The following is a 14,750-nucleotide window of genomic DNA, read 5'->3' on the forward strand; positions in this document are numbered from 1 at the left end:
ACAGACATGGTCTCAAAATAAGAGTAAATCAGTCACGCTGCAAAAGTTTTCACAGACAGTTTCATTACATAGTAACGTACGCGTGTCATTTAACAGAGCAAGCTTTAAGGTATCGTTCATTCACTGCCGTAGCAGGCTTGCAACCTGTTTCGCGATGCTAGCAATATCGACGTTTTCCGATTCATATGACTGCTTTGTGTTTATCGGGTAATTTAGGTTTGATCTATCATTCTGAGTGTAATTGTCATTTGTACCATACGACCCCGAATAATTCAGTCCCAATATGGGACTGAGGACAGCTTTGTAACTACGGACAAGTTTCGGTATCGCTTCGAATGTTAAGTGAATTCCATCGTAGTAGTCTTCTCTGTAGTAATTGTCTTGGGGAACAAACATGAAATTATGTTTGCTACAAATATAAGACAGCTCATCATTGAGGAAGCGCCTTTTTCGTTCATAGTCTTGTTTCCCTCCATATCTTGGGAGTATGCCACTAAATATAATTTTAGTGTTATTACCCAGTATGTCTTGGGTTACTAGGCCTAATTGTTCTAATTCGCGGGCTACACTTCTTGCTGGGTTATAAGCACGACGAGATTTGAAATTTTCTCTGTAGACAAAACGTATCATCAGGATACACTTTGAAATTACTGTTATTAGTTTTAGATAACTACACAAAGACAAAAACGACACAATAAATGTACTGGTCAAAATGATATAATCTGTGTCAAGCGCTCGGCACCGACAACCATGACATCAGGACGTCTTTGGTGCCAAAGATGACGGCACATAATCCCGCGCAGTTTTGATACATGGTATGTTGCCAAGTTTTCCACCTTTGACAAGATCGAAAGAATAAACTATTCGAGTTGAATATTTCTTTCTGACCTGTATGTAACGACTGTCAATATAGTGTTAGACACAAAACATCCATCAATAGTGTTGAAGAATAGCATTTAATAACAAAAATCAATGATTTGCATACATAAGGCGGGATATATTTATGGGCACATTTGTTGCGTTATGATATGGTTTTAGATAGGGTGATGGAGTCTACTTTTATAAATATACATTATATGTATGTACATGCAGCATGTAGTCTCATTGTTGTTTGGGTCAATTTGTAAACTTATATTTCTTCTTGTTTGTTTTAAGTTTTAATTTACAGATAAGTCGAGTACAACCCCCTTGAACCTGAGTTGACACACACGTACACGATGTTACATTGAAGAAATGCACCAAATCCAAGATGTGTGTATCATACGGGTTTTATTCATTCGTGTTTATATCAATACAATTCAGGCATTTGGTCCTAAGCAAGGATTATGGAGTTTCACATTCACATTACATGTTGATGTTCGATATTACAGATAGTGCATGATTCAAAAGCGGTAAGTTGTAACTTGGTTGAATATTGTATATATTTCAATGCGTGCTAGCTGTCTTCTAGACGATCTGGAACTGACCAGCTCTTACCAAGGAATTATGGTTTGAACTGACCAGTTAATCTGATTGGCCGAAATCTGTCGTTACTTTCCGTAGTGTTTAATTTTCTTTAACACGCTGATTGATTACAATTTTAAAAAAAACATAGGCTATATATAAAATAACTTATAAAATATCACATATAGTTTTTGACTAAATGTCACATGACTATCACGTGACCTTGATAGTCTATATTTAAAACGCATATAACAAGTGAATACAAGGTATGTACACTTCACCTTGTTACATGTACAAAATGTAGCTGCGCTCTTCTGAGGCTTTGACTTAAATTCATATTATTTTGTCATGAAAATAATAATATTCATTTTAAAATATGAAAGTGCGAACAGAAAAGAAAAAATGAAACTACTTGTAACGGAAATGTCAGAACAAAAAAAAGAAATATAATTTCACATTACCGCTAGAGGAGTCGAACCAGCTATTCATTCGGCAAACCTCGGCCGATTCCGGTACCCTAGCTACATCTAACCTCGGCTGTATCACTGTCATTCGGCAAACCTCGGCCGATTCCGGTACCCTACATCAGTCTGGGCGGGTTCACGTGAAACTCGCGGGTTGAGCTGATTGACGTAAAACCCTATTTATAGACCCTAGTTCGAGAGTCGTGAACAAAACGCGTTAATCTCTCCGAACCCTGGGTCACAGCTGGGTTAGACACGAGTAGAGTTCAAAGTTCAAATTACGTCATACGCACCTCTGGTGTTAACTCTATAGAGTTTCAAGTGAACTCGCCCTAACAGGGTACCGGAATCGGCCGAGGTTTGCCGAAATAGACTGGATTACCTGCCTTAGTACCAATTCTCTCCGCTAGGCCGCGTTCATAAGATGTATTTTCGGATAGACTGGTTCCCGCCTCAGTTACCTCCCTTGCGTACGCTTCACCGGTAGCGAGTAGCCATCTTGAGTGAGAATTCCAACTCTAGACTGGTTTCCGCCTCAGTTACCTCCCTTGCGTAAGCTTCACTGAGGACCGGTAGCGGGTAGCCATCTTGAGTGGGAATTCCAACTCCAGAGTAGTGCGCATCATTTCTGCGCATGATATGTCATCATGGAGACGGCTACTTCCGTTAAGAGAAAATAACGTCATTAACGTCGTTCCTATGAACACTCTAAACTCTGTTAGCACGAAATGATTTCAAAACTTAAGATTTTATTTACTTTTGTTTATATATCGTTCAAATAAATTATTTATTCTTTACGTTAAGATCCGTCGCTTCGTGCGTAAAGGGGTTTCCCACGCCTAAAAAAATGTGATGCAGGCGAACCGGATATGTAGATTGACCAATCAAAAAAATCATCATGGTTACCCGCTACCGGTCCCTAGTGAGCGGAGCGCAGCCTGGCGGAGAGTAGAGAACTAAGGGAAGGGAACCAGTCTATTCCAACTCCAGAGTAGTGCGCATCATTTCTGCGCATGATATGTCATCATGGAGACGGCTACTTCCGTTAAGAGAAAATAACGTCATTAACGTCGTACCTATGAACACACTAAACTCTGTTAGCACGAAATGATTTCAAAACTTAAGATCTTATTTAATTTTGTTTATATATCGTTCAAATAAATTATTTATTCTTTACGTTAAGATCCGTCGCTTCGTGCGTAAAGGGGTTTCCCATGTCTAAAAAAAAGTGATACCAGCGAACCGGATATGTAGATTGACCAATCAAAAAAATCATCATGGTTACCCGCTACCGGTCCCTAGTGAGCGGAGCGCAGCCTGGCGGAGAGTAGAGAACTAAGGGAAGGGAACCAGTCTATATTTTCGGAGTGAAGCCTAGCGGAGAGTAGAAAAACTACGGCAGGCAATCCAGTCTATCTTAGTGAAGAGCTCTTCAGATGTGAGGTAGCTCTTAAAAATGTGAAATCGTCGGCCAGATTTGGCCTACGTACGCTACGTCAACGGCATATTTTAATGACATTAAGTACAAAACTTGACTAAATTCAAATGAAAATTAATTAGATAATTAAAGTGAATAGTCGGGCAAAGGAAACCAGTCTAAATGCGTTCTTTGGCCTTCCAAAAGTCATTGCATACCACAATGATGGTCAAGTTCTGCTTACGGTGTCCAGTTTTGACCATTGAAATTTTGGGGAAGCCCCGTGTAAATTTAGCACAGTTCTAAATATAAATTCGCCAAACTCTTTGAAAACGAGGCTGCGTGGAAATGTCAACATGGACATGTGTTTCTCAGTCGTGTCGGTTTCGTTTCGTGTGATAAACCACTAATGCGGTATGTAAATTGTTGTTTTGAGATGATACATTTGATGCAAATGAAGTATTCTTACATTAATGACAATGCTTTGTAATCATTTTTCGATAAAAGCATCTTTAGACATGGAAATCGACACAAATATTCGGCCGATGCAGAGATGGGGCCTCGGGAAGGGGCAATTATTGCAGCATCGCATTCGTCATATTTTACATCAACAGAATCATGAAGGTTAAATACAAATAATCGTAACATAATTTCCCATTTAAAACCACACGAAAACGTTCCCTACAACGTCCATGCATGTAGCTGTCAAAGATGTGAAAATAAATTAGCTCATACATAGATATGTGTTCAATTATTCGTGCAGTTTTTTGCAGAGATTTAATTAAATTATCTATGTCCCTGGGGTTTTTTTGTAAACAATATTTGAGTTCTGGAGAGAGATGACATGAATGTCCAGCTGGAAGGAAAGAAACTTTTATGATGTATATGTATTGTACAATGTATATATGTAAACGTACATTCCATGTAGCTGCTATAGAATTACAACTAGGAAATTCTCTCAAACATTGATAATATTTAATTCTTCACATTCATGTAGGCCTATGCTGTGAGAATTAACACATCATATATATTTCCAGAAAACATATAGGCCTACATGTATGTTACTTTCCTTTTCTGTTGTTTCCTGTTCTTTTTTGTGCTCTGGAGAAAAAGATGATTGAGTTGGAAGAAAAGTAATTAATTAAGAGAAATGTGTACCACAGTACTTTGTCTGTAGCCGAGGGGTTCTATACTGTTTTAATAGTCCAATTTGTAATTTCAATATAATGTTGCTTATTTATTTGGAAGATATTCTACATTTATTGAGGTTTGATAGTGAAAGTGATTTTTTAAAACTATGCTAGATAAGGTCTCTGAGAAGTGGAAACATTCTTACTCAGTGAAGAATGGCTAAATGTTCTACATGTACTAGAAAAAGCTCAGGAACGGAGAATTGTGTACCCTTAGCTCGGGCTCGGCTCGGGTAAACAGCGATATCGGCGAGACAGGTCAACGAGGTTACAAAAAAGCAGAATTCGTTATGATATAATTTGATATTGATGTTGAATTTATACTTATCAGACCAGCTATGTTTACTTGTTGTTTGGATTAAAACAATTCTTCTCAAAAAAGCATAGATTTAAAATAATTTGGGGAAATCGTAAAATGTCACGCTCCATTGCGGGCTACATGTTTTAGCCCCCTGAAAAGTGATAAAGGTCGATTTATGACATCTCCCTTGGTATTAGAATTGAAATAATCTACAAATGGTTCACTCCACTTCTCAGAGACCTTATCTAACATAGTTTTAAAAAATCACTTTCACTATCAAACCTCAATAATTGTAGAATATCTTTCAAATAAATAAGCAACATTATATTGAAATTACAAATAAACAATATCATGAATAACTGATGTTTATTTCATATACCGATAAAGTTTTTTATCTTATTAATTTTCATTTGAATTAAGTCTAGTTTTGTACTTAAAGTTACTAAATCATTAGATTTACATAAATTTCTTAGGGGTTTTGACTTCCTACAAACGTTCTTATACCTGAAATTAGAAAAGTTTTCAAAATTACAACATCTTATTTGAAATATTGGCAATGTTTATCAACGTTAAAATATCGCCAAACACAACAAGAAACTGTATCTGTCGGCATTAGCTGTTTATAACGGAAAGAACCGAGTGCAGCTTTGAGTTCAAAATCGGGATCGATGAAAATCTCATCCGCCTAATGGATATAGATGTAATAACACTACACTAAGAGGCCACTTATTTTTTATGATTATATTGGCCTGATTCAGTGAAACAGCCGATACATACTGAAAAGTAAATCAGCATACGTTCTACTATGAAGCTTTAGAGTATGTGATGAAAATATGACAAGAAGTGAGAGGTATTTTCACCCGTTAATTATGTATATATTATACAGGTGTACGTGTACTTTATTAAAGATGCTCCACCGCCGACAGCGCATAAATGATATTCTTCATTTGAACAATAATTGGTTAATTAAGGAAACATATTCATTTTACATAGGTCTACAATGTATATGTAAGGTATATTTTGCTTTGAATACATAAAAGTACCCATGCAATTTAGATATATAGTTCGGTTGATTTTTTAAAGACGCTCCATCGCTGACAAATGGTATTTTTTCACTATCAAAAACAGGAGCAGACGGTTTAGTGTTTTTCTTCAGTTACAAAAGTTACTTACTTAACACCATTACCACCGTTGAAAAGTTTGAGCTTCTAATTTTATTTCAAATTAAAAATATGAAAAATAATTAATTGCATCCCGAAAAAAATACGTGGCACTATATCTTATATGGAATTAAGTACTGATTGCGCATACACCAATGGCAAAAGAAATTATTTTATACATTTTTGTGTTAATTAGACATATGTACACGATGAAACATCAATTATTGTTCAAATGATAATTATCATTTATGCTCTGTCGGCGGTGGGGCATCTTAATTAAGTAAATCAGATGGAAAAAGGTTATATAACAAGTGACATGTAGCTATATAGGGGAATGTCCATTAGACGGATATAGGAAATGTCCATTAGACGGATAGACATCATAACTAGGGATATTTATTACATAATTTGTTTACACCAATTTACATTCGAGTAAATATAATATTTTCATCTATTAATATAAACTTCCGAGGAATCGCGCGTAACAGTGAGTAACGTTATTATGACGTCATAAAGGTTCACGCTCAATTTCGCGCTAGCTTTATAGATCCCGAATCAAGCACGTCATGTTGACGTTTATATAATAAAACAAATAATTCATGGGTGTCTGTGCTCTAGTTCATAATATTTACCCCTCGGTGGTGGTAATCAACAAATATTATTCTGCACTCGGCCGAATTATAACGTTTGTTGATTACCACCAACTCAGGTTAATATTATGAACTTTTAACCCATGAAATATTTGTATAATAGGGAATTTCCATTTGACGAATAGACTATAACTAGGTATTTATAGGGAATGTCCATTAGACGGATACAGTTGTATATATTATAACTAGGGCTATATAAGGAATGTCCATTAGACGGATAGAGGCTATAACTAAAGATATATAGGGAATGGCCATAAGACGGATATAATATATTATAACTAGGGCTATATAAGGAATGTCCATTAGACGAATATATATTATAACTAGGACTATATAAGGAATTTCCATTAGACGGATATATTATAACTAGGGCTATGTAAGGAATGTCCATTAGACGGATAGAGACTATTACTAGAGATATATAGGGAATGTCCATTATACGGATATATATATTATAACTAGGGCTATATAAGGAATGTCCATTAGACGGATAGAGACTATAACTAGAGATATATAGGGAATGTCCATTAGACGGATAGACATTATAACTAAGGATATATAGGGAATGTCAAATATTGATATAATGATACAAGAAATACATGTACCTCATTAGTCCGCTAAACATGCATATATTATTAGTTTTTCCTTATTATAAAGTTTATATATTAGGCCATTTTTTTTAAAACCTTATAATATTGGCATGTTTAGCGGACTAGTACCTAATATCATGACAAGTGAAAATTAAATAATGGTAGAAGCAAGTATAAAACCATATAATATAATAAAAACTCTTCTTTAAAGCTGCAAAAACCTGTACAATATATGAATATTTACACTTAGAAACTCTTCCCAAAACTTCAACGTTTATTAGATTTAACACAGTAATCAGGTACTTGTAGTCGATAAATTGGTGTTTTCAGTCGATAGCAGATATGTCCATTAGACAGATAGAGACTATAACTAGAGATATATAGGGAATGTCCATTAGACGGGTAGACATTATAACTAAGGATATATAGGGAATGTCAAATATTGATATAATGATACAAGAAATACATGTACCTCATTAGTCCGCTAAACATGCATATATTATTAGTTTTTCCTTATTATAAAGTTTATATATTAGGCCATTTTTTTTAAAACCTTATAATATTGGCATGTTTAGCGGACTAGTACCTAATATCATGACAAGTGAAAATTAAATAATGGTAGAAGCAAGTATAAAACCATATAATATAATAAAAACTCTTCTTTAAAGCTGCAAAAACCTGTACAATATATGAATATTTACACTTAGAAACTATTAGATTTAACACAGTAATCAGGTACTTGTAGTCGATAAATTGGTGTTTTCAGTCGATAGCAGATATGTCCATTAGACAGATGAGATTTCCTTCGGTAAATGTTCCCACATCGCGCATGCACACAGGGATTGTTTACCTCGCCGAAAGATAATAATATGAAATAGTGACTAGGTCGTTTCTATTTATTTTTAGTTTTTTCTTCATTTTGAACAAAATGGTTATACAAACTTTTAAATTTTGTTATTAACACAAAGTACACAACTTTTACCATTATTTTCAGTTCTATAATTTGTTTTATCTTTTATTACATGATTTTTTAAAGTGAATAGTCGGGCAAAGGAAACCAGTCTAAATACGTTCTTTGGCCTTCCAAAAGTCATTGTATACCATAATGATGGTCAAGTTCTGCTTATGGTGTCCAGTTTTGACCATTGAAATTTTGGGGAAGCCCCGTGTAAATTTAGCACAGTTCTAAATATAAATTCGCCAAACTCTTTGAAAACGAGGCTGCGTGGAAATGTCAACATGGACATGTGTTTCTCAGTCGTGTCGGTTTCGTTTCGTGTGATAAACCACTAATGCGGTATGCAAATTGTTGTTTTGAGATGATACATTTGATGCAAATGAAGTATTCTTACATTGATGACAATGCTTTGTAATTATTTTTCGATAAAAGCATCTTTAGACATGGAAATCGACACAAATATTCGGCCGATGCAGAGATGGGGCCCCGGCAAGGGGCAATTATTGCAGCATCGCATTCGTCGTATTTTACATCAACCGAATCATGAAGGTTAAATACAAATAATCGTAACATAATTTCCCATTTAAAACCACACGAAAACGTTCCATAGAACGTCCATGCATGTAGCTGTCAAAGATGTGAAAATAAATTAGCTCATACATAGATTTTTTACAAGTACAATATATGTGTTCAATTATTCGTGTAGTTTTTTGCAGAGATTTAATTAAATTACCTATGTCTCTGGTTGTTTTTATTTGTAAACAATATTTGAGTTCTGGAGAGAGATGACATGAATGTCCAGCTGGAAGGAAAGAAACTTTTATGATGTATATGTATCGTACAATGTATATATGTAAACGTACATTCCATGTAGCTGCTATAGAATTACAACTAGGAAATTCTCTCAAACATTGATAATATTTAATTCTTCACATTCATGTAGGCCTATGCTGTGAGAATTAACACATCATATATATTTCCAGAAAACATATAGGCCTACATGTATGTTACTTTCCTTTTCTGTTGTTTCCTGTTCTTTTTTGTGCTCTGGAGAAAAAGATGATTGAGTTGAAGAAAAGTAATTAATTAAGAGAAATGTGTACCACTGTACTTTGTCTGTAGCCGAGGGGTTCTATACTGTTTTAATAGTCCAGTAATTAATGGGCTGGTTCTATCACTGACCCACAAGCTGCACGGGTCGCGTTATAGTATAAATGAGCAGTTCCCTGCCGTTGTCGAGGATGTCAGGAGGAAGCTTTACCCAGTCGCCAAACGACTTCGTAGAGAGCGCCATAGGGTAAAATTTATCCGGGACAGAATGTATGTTGACGGTGTTCTTTACACGGGGCCTGAGGCTTCCGCACCTCAACCGGTTCAACAAACGAGCCAAGTGTTTCATGATTCTGAAACCTTACAGCATAATAGGCGACGACCTAAGAAACGTACAAGCCCTCCATCTACGCTTACGTCGTTATCGGGAGGTCCAGTCAGAGGTATTACAACCGATAACAAGTTCCAGCCCCTAGACCTTACGTCTCGCGATGCGACAGCGGTGTCTGGACCATCAGACCCGTCTGACAATACCGGAAGATCTCAGAGAGATAGCGATGATGTCACACCACAACAGCACGCTACTACGTTATCTACGCAAAGCTCGGATCCTGAACTTGACGAAACCCACGTTAAACAAGTATAGAGGTTACAGGAGGGTAATACCTCATTAACTATATGTAGCTGGAATGTCCAGCGCAATTTAAGACTTAAGCTGGAAAATATAGACTTTTGTAATGTATTTAACAAAACAGATATTGTGTTTTTGTCAGAATGTTGGTTAGATAATGACTCCAACCTTGTAATAGATGGTTTTGAATTTTGTAAGCCAGTCATTAGAGCAAAGTGTAAAGGTGGAGGTATCGTTTGCTTACTCAAAGCATGGCTTTGTCCGTTCGTGTCAGTAGAAATGATAGAATTAGATAGTATTATGTGGATCAGAATAGATGGCTCTCTCTTTGATGATAAGAAAGATGTTTATGTGGCTTTTACCTATATTCCACCAGAGAGATCTATTTTCTATGGTTCCTATGATGAAGATATATTCCAGGTGTTAGAGAATGGGGTTGGTCATTATAGTGAGAAAGGTCATGTTTTTGTTATTGGTGACCTGAACAGTCGGACTGGAGTAGAACCAGATTTTATAACATTCGACAATATGTATATGCACAATAACATAGATAGTTTAAACGACGGCTTTATATCTTATAACGTAGAACAGACTGTCCCTGAACGTAAATCCCAAGATATACGACTTAATACGTTTGGACGTAGTCTTATTGAACTATGTAAATCTACCGGTTTAAAGATTGTCAATGGTCGTTCATCTGGAGATAGAAATGGTAAGATCACGTTTTATAATACACATGGTACAAGTGTAATTGACTATGTGCTTGCTGATATAATGGCCTTGTCAAATGTTACCAGTTTTAGTGTAGGCTGCTTTAATGAATTCTCAGATCATGCACCTATATATGCTACCCTGAATTGTCAAAAGACAATAAGTGATAAATGTAATTGTTGCTCAGATGATATTAAGCATCCTGTCATGAATGTAGTCTGGTCTCATGAGGCCAAAGAGAATGAACGTATTTTAGAAAACATGCATCTAATTGAGAGATCTGTAGATCAGCTAAGTAATACTAAGGAAAGTATCGACGATTGTTTGGATAATTTTGTTAAATGTACACGTTCTTTGTTTGATCAGTTTTGCTTACGTCGACGAGAAATAGTAAAACTGTACTTGTTCTTGTCATTGTTTAAAGTCTACTAAGAAAGTACCTGATAAACCATGGTTTGATGATAATTGTAGGCGGTTATACTCTAATTATAAATCTGCTCTGACTATTTTTAATAGAGACAGATCATTCACTAACAGGATAGGTCTATCGGAGGCTAAAAAATGTTATAAGTCATTTGAAGCGAAGACTAAGCGTTCTTATATGAGAATGCAAGGTAACATGATGGATTTACTAAAGCGCAATAACCCTAAGGAATTTTATAAAACCTTTGCAAAGCGGAATGTCAGTAGTGTTGGAGATATAACATTAGATGAGTTTTTTCTTCATTTCAAGAGTCTTGCTGGAGATCATATCACGTCTGACACTGATAGTAGCTTGGATGGTAAAAATCTCGATAATGTTTTTCCTGAATTAGACGTGGATTTTGAATTAGATGAAGTTATTCAGGCAATTAAAGGTCTGTCTAGAAATAAGTCGGCTGGTACCGATATGATACTAAATGAGTACATGATTGAATATAAAACCATTTTTGCACCTGTTCTGTTAAAATTGTTTAATAGTATTATGGAAGTCGGATATTTTCCCGATTCCTGGGCTCAAGGTATAATTATTCCTGTATATAAAAAAAGGTGATAAGAACAATGTAAATAACTATAGAGGTATTACATTGATTAGTCATGTAGCAAAGTTATTTACCAGTCTTTTGAACAAAAGGCTGTTAAAATGGAGCGAATCTGTATCTGCTGTTACAGATGCGCAATTTGGTTTTAAACCCGGTTTCGGTACTCGTGATGCTATATTTGCATTAAGTAGTCTAATTACTAATACTTTACAACAAAATAAAAAGCTTTATTGTGTATTTGTCGATTACAGTAAAGCATTTGATAGCATTGTACATAATAAGCTTTGGCTTAAACTATGGCGATGTGGAATTAGGGGTAGATTGTTGAAAGTGATTATATCAATTTATGATAATGTAAAATCATGTACAAAATTAAGTGGAAAACTATCTGCAATGTTCGATTTACATGTCGGACTCTTACAAGGGGAATCTTTGTCTCCGATACTTTATTCTCTTTTTGTTAATGATATAGAAAGTGAATTGATAAACTCCAACTGTCAAAGCTATCAACTGCAACTTTTAAATTTGTTCATACTTATGTATGCTGACGATACAGTTTTGTTTACTGAAGATGCTACTGACCTGCAAAACATGTTAGATTGTCTGCAAAATTATGCAAATAAATGGAGTTTATCTGTTAATATAGATAAAACCAAAATAGTTGTTTTTAGAAAAAGTAAACGTCTACAGGCTAATGAGTACTGGACCTTTCAAGGAAGGGCTATAGATATTGTTGATAATTTTTGTTACTTGGGGCTAGTTTTCAATTATAATGGGAGATTTACTCTAGCGCTTAATACTTTAGCATCACAAGGAAGAAAGTCATACTATCTCCTTAATAGTAGAATGAAAAAATACATGCTTAATGTTGAAACAAAATTATCCTTATTTGATACTTATGTTCCATGTGTGCTTAATTACTGTTGCGAGGTATGGGGCTCGCACCCAGCACCTAAGATTGAATCTGTACATCTTTTATTCCTGAAGAGTCTATTGAATGTGAAAAAAAACAGTCAATAGTTCTATGGTGTATTTTGAGACTGGAAGGTTTACTTTACATATACAGCGTAAAATAATGGTGATGAAATATTGGTTAAAGCTATTAAGAACAGATAACTGTATTTTAAAGTCATGCTATAATGCTCTATTTGAGCTCATTATGAAAAAGCCTAATTATAAATTAAATTGGTTGTATGATGTAAAAAATGATTTAGGCAGATGTGGTTTCAACAATATTTGGATTGCTCAGAATGTAGATAATGAAAAACACTTTTTGGAATTGTATTCACAGCGCTTGCATGATATATTTATTCAGGAACTGCGTTGCGCATTTGACGTGTCTCCTAAATGTGAAATTTATAAACATCTTGTTGATAACTTTGAAATTCAATTTTATTTAAAGAAGCCTTTGAATTCTAAAAACTAAACAAATATTGAGTAAATATCGCATGCAAGCCCACTCTCTGCAAATTGAAGCTGGCCGTTATAACGCCGTTCCCAGAGGCGATAGACTTTGTACTGTTTGTGACAAAAATGATGTAGAAGATGAAATGCATTTTGTATTACTATGTCCTGCTTATTCTGAGTTACGTAAAAAGTTTATAAAAACGTATTACCACAAACACCCAAGTGTATATAAATTAATTATGTTATTTTCATCTAAAAATGTAAAGAGCTTAAATCTGTTGGGGAAATATTTGATCCAGGCAACAGAAAAAAGGAAAATTATCATTAATCAGTAGTAGTATATATATCATACTCATGTATTAATCATTTTGTTTAATTTGGTATGAAGTATATCGGAATTATCCTCCGCCATCTTGAAACATAACAACGATCATTGTATTATGTATTTGTGTATTGGTTAAACCTATATGCTGTATTGCATTTGGAAAATAAAAAACTTGAAACTTGAATTAATAATTAAATTGAAAATTTCAAAATTAAGATGAAATTGTAAATTCCATTTTTGAATGAAGTGGTTCCCCTCCTTTGAGAGTACACAGTGTGTATACCCTTTTTGGTTTTTAGGAATAATACCTGAATAGGAACCTGAAATAACATGACAACCAATCAGGTATGTGTGTGTTGAGGGGTGTGGTTGGGGGGTGTGGGTGGGGGGGTGCTAAAAGACAGAAGAATCATGAGGTTGGGAAGTTGTAACTTGAGTGGGGGGTTGAAATATAGAAGAAATAGCTACACATAACTGGAAGTGGAAGGGTGCTTTATCATTGATCTGGTCATTGCATATTTGGGGTTTACATGGCTTTTTTTTTTTGGTTATTTAGTCTCATTGATTTTGGAGCAACTTTGAATCCATATGGTACTGTATATCTTTCTTTTTTCCATGTGTAGTTATTTCTTCTGTATTTCACCCTCCGCCCAAGTCACAACTTCCCAATAGGTACCACTTTTTTGTTTAGAACTCAAATCAAAGACAGATGTACATAGTACTACATACTACATTTTAGTCTATGTGTTTGTAATCACTGTTACTACAGTATTAATACATAAATGGTCTATGTACAAGTTACACATAGACAATAAATGTGAAATTTGGTTCAGACAAAAAGATTTTTAACATTTCAGATAACTTGCTAGTTTTATGGTTTTATTTATATGTTGAGTCTACTCTCTTGTAAAGTAGAATTTAGAAATCCTAAGACAATGGTATCTATATTGCTATATGTAAAAAAAATCCTTATATTTTAAAAGTAATTGAAAAGCTATCTCACAAGCCCTGACAAACAAATGGGCCGGCATATGGATGCAAGAATTATAATCACTGGATCTAGAGGACTAATATAAACAAATATTTCTACAAAGTTAAACAATGAAAAAGTATTGCATCATAATTTTATTTAATGATTACAGTTGAAAGGAACGTTTAATAAATTAATACTGTTTAAATGTTCTGTTCATGATCTTCTAGGTCCATATTGGAAAAGTTTACTTTCAAGAGCACTCATATCAACATTCTTCAGTCTTCATATGATGCTAATTGTATGTATATGTATACATACACTTCTATACAGGTCCAAGGGATGAACTTTCTGTATTCATGTCACTATGCATGCATGGTGCCTGAAAAAAAGAACCAACATTTTTTTTATATCTGTTGAATATGACAAAAAATAAAATGATCAATTTCAAATATATATAA

The 14,750-nt window shown here is 34.7% G+C and overlaps 1 pseudogene; it reads left to right on the forward strand.

Annotated features, from left to right (window-relative positions):
• Positions 1–10,964: 10,964 nt before the first annotated feature.
• On the forward strand, positions 10,965–13,497 carry LOC138319210 (uncharacterized; annotated as a pseudogene).
• Positions 13,498–14,750: the final 1,253 nt, after the last annotated feature.

This window comes from Argopecten irradians, chromosome 3 (assembly GCF_041381155.1).
Source record: "Argopecten irradians isolate NY chromosome 3, Ai_NY, whole genome shotgun sequence".
NCBI lineage: Eukaryota > Metazoa > Mollusca > Bivalvia > Pectinida > Pectinidae > Argopecten > Argopecten irradians.